Genomic DNA, 4,003 nt, shown 5'->3' on the forward strand with positions numbered 1-4,003 from the left:
TATATTATTGCAAGCAGCATTTATCGTCATATTGCCAAATAAAAATGATCGGCAATAGAAATTTCGTTTAGCTAAAATAATCTAATTTTAATTATGTTCTGTGTCTAATGATAATATAAGTTTCGATGGTTTATTCGTCTCTATATTTTCGCCAAATAGAATTTATCGTCACACATTATTTTGACCAGTTTCACGATTTTTAGTTTTAAACTTTCAATTCTAGATAAGATTTTTGTGATTTTCATTTTAATAAAAACGTTCAAAATTAGCTGAAATAGCAGCATAAGTTAAGCATAAACAATATAACAGTTGATTATAGTTGAAGATAACTATGGCAGCTGTTTATTAAATATATCGATAATCAAAATCGAACATAATAAAAGCACCGTTAAATAAAAGATAAATAAACAATTTACTTGCATAAATTACTGGTACCAATTTTATATCGATGTTCGATATAGATTTTGAAATATTTTTGTTAATTTCATGGACACATGGTTTTCTGTTCATTGAGATTCAAGCAATTAAAAACAGTTTTTAAACACTTCTCTTTTTATATTATATCTATCTATTTTGTATCATCTATTTATGGGTGCATTACACATATGCCTTTTGTTTGTTAAAAATATCTAATTTATTAGTCATATCATATTGTACAGATCTTGTTGCTTTTAACATAAGACAGTCACTGTGATTAGCCGATTTCATGTTGGATTTGTATCTACCAATGTCCGCTGTCTTGTAATTTTAAAATCTACCCAGAGGACGAGGAAACTTCAAGATTGAGACGAAGTCACTTTTCTGAAGGACTTTAGAGGTATAAACTAACCCTCGTTTGTATTACACTGCGAGGAAAACCAACCACGGTTAGCCTGTCGACGAAATGATATTTGGGATAAATAAGGGATAATAAGGGATAAATAAGGGATGGACAACTCAACACTAGGGATATTTTACATGAGCACTGTGGTCGGTGCGAGTCGAGAGTAGTGTACGAATCGATCAGTTGAACCACAGTTCAAACCTCGGTTGCTAACGATCCCGCTTGTTACATATATTTTGAATATCAAAAGGGAATGCGTTAAGAGAGTTGTCTTGAAAGCTGTAAAGCATATTTAACTCTAAAAGCAAGCACATTAACTCTTTTTGCGGCAGTATTTTGTTAGTGCGCAATGGGAACTGGTGACTTGGAGATGCCATACAACCGCAAAGGCTTAAATATGAATTTCAATATAGATAATCTGATATTTTATTGAAAAACCAACATTTATTTAAAGAAGTGTTGGCTGTGCATTATTATTATTTTTAGTAAGAAAGGAAAATATGAACAAGATAATTTTCCCATGATAATTATTTAGTATATCTGCCACAAATAAAATCTTTATTTTTATTATTTGTTGAAAATATACATTTACTGTGAAAAAATGCCTCAATAATTGTAAAACATATTCTAACAAAAGGTATACATTTCAACACTAATATACGAAAGCTACATATATTTTGAACATAAAAGGGAACGAATAAAGATAAGAGTTGTTGGAATTCTAAAGCTTCAACGTTTATTTTAAACTTACACAGAAAAATAAAGCTATATATATATATTTTATATAGAAAAAAGAAATTATTAGGAGAAGAATTTTCTCAGAAATTTTAAAGCGAGCGATGTTAAGCATCTAAAAATGGTATTTTAAGAAATATTTAAAATAAAAGTAGGAAAGAAAGAAAAGTTGTAAGGAAATATGAGTTTCAGCATTATTTTATTGGAAAATTAAATTAATGTAGAAGAAGCGAAGAACAAGTATTTTTTGGATTTAAAATGGAAAATATAAAGAAAAGAGTTATAGGAATGATATAGTAGATGATAATAAAACATGAGTTTCAACATTATTCTATTTTGTTAAAAAAATTAATTTATTCTGAGAAAATAAATCTACTTAAATTTTGAATATAGAAAAGAAAATATGAAAAGGAGAATTGTATCAGGAATTTTATAACCTATAAGATTTTAAGAGTAAATTACAAAATTGGTATTTCATTAAAAAATAACATATATTTTGATTATAAGAGGCAAAATATAAAGAGAAAAGTTATAAGAATTCTAAAGCAGATTATATATATTTTTTAAAAAAGTTTAATTATTTTTATTTCATTGAAAAATTAAATTTACATAGAAAAATAGAGAGCTACATATATTTTCGTTCGAAATAAGATGGAAAGTATAAGGAAAAAGTTTAAAGAAAAAGGAATTGTCTTAAAAATTCTAAAGCAGATGATTTGAAAAATAAATTTCAACTTAGATATTTTATAAAGAAACTACATTCACTGTGATAAAAGAAAGCTACAAATATTTTTGAGTGTAAGAGGGAAAGTATTAAGAAAGAAAAGAATTGCCTTAAGAATTATAAAGTAGATGATTAAAGAAACACGAATTTCAACTTAGGTATTTTATAAAGAAATTACATTCACTCAGATAAGAGGTTAGCTATATATATTTTGGAATTTAAGAGGGAAAGTATAAGGAAGAAAATCATTGTCTTAAAAATGTTAATGCAGATGATTTAAAGAACAATTTTTAACTTCGGTATTTCATAAAGAAATTACATTCACTCAGATAAGAGTCAGCTACATATATTATGGAGTTAAAAAGGGAAAGTAAAAAAAAGAAAAGAATTATCTTAAGAATTCTAAAGCAGATGGGTTAAAGAACAATTTTTAACTTCGGTATTTTATAAAGAAATTACATTCACTCAGATAAGAGGTAGCTATATATATTTCGGAATTTAAGAGGAAAAGTATAAAGAAAAAAAAAAGAATTGTCTTAAGAATTTTACAGCAGATGATTTAAAGATTAAATTTCAACTTAGATATTTTGTAAGGAAATTACATTCACTCAGATAAGACGAAGCTACATATATTTTGGAATTTAAGAGGAAAAACATAAAGAAAGAAGAAAAAAAAAGAATTGTCTTAAGAATTTTAAATTCTAAAACACATGATTTAAAGAATAAATTTCAGCTTTGGTATATTATTAAGAAATTGCATTTATTCAAATAAGAGAAAATTACTTAAATTTTGGATTTTAAAATGGAAAGTATAACGAAGAAAACAGAACTTGGAAGTTAGCCGTGTTCGGAGGGTTTTACCTTTAACGCAGAGAAATACATGATTGTTTTAAGCTGTATTTCATAACCATAAATTATTGAAATGTTAAATACTGTATTTTCACTTATTTCAACCCTAATTAATACAGAATTATGAAAAAAGTATAAAATTATGTTTTATAAAAATTTTGTGTCAAAGCGTTGAGTAAGAGAAAGCTACTTGATTTCGTTTTTAGTATTCCTAAATATAAAATATAGTTTTATATTATTTCTAAAATTTAAAAAAAAAATTAAGCTTCAAATTATATCAGGAATTCTAAAGCAGATAGTTTAAAGAAGTATTTTGAGAGAAACAATATTTATAAATTACATTTATTTAGATAAGAGAAAGTTAACTACATCTTGGATTTAAAAAGAAAAGTTTTAAGCTCAAAATTATATCAGGCTGATAGTTTAATGAAGTATTTTGAGAGAATTGTTAATTTTTTACGTTTATTTAGATAAGAAAATGTTGCATATACTTCGGTTTTTAAAAGGGAAAGTATAAAGATGAGAATTGTCTAAGGAATTCTAAAGCAGATAGCTTAATGGAGTATTTCGAGAGAAGTTGTTAAGTTTTTACGTTTATTTAGACAAAAGAAAGTTAATTTTGGTTTTTAAAGGGGGAAGTATAAAGATGAGAATTGTCTAAGGAATTCTAAAGCAGATAGTTTAATGAAGTATTTCGAGAGAAGTTGTTAAGTTACGTTTATTTAGATAAGAGAAGTTACATATATTTTACTTTTTAAAAGGGAAAGTATAACGATGATAATTGTCTCAGGAATTCAAACGAAGATAGTTTAGTGAAGTATATTAAGAGAAGTTGTTAAGATAAGTTTAATTAGATAAGAGAAGTTAAATAT

The sequence above is a fragment of the Parasteatoda tepidariorum genome, chromosome 7 (genome assembly GCF_043381705.1).
Source record: "Parasteatoda tepidariorum isolate YZ-2023 chromosome 7, CAS_Ptep_4.0, whole genome shotgun sequence".
Classification (NCBI taxonomy): Eukaryota; Metazoa; Arthropoda; class Arachnida; order Araneae; family Theridiidae; genus Parasteatoda; species Parasteatoda tepidariorum.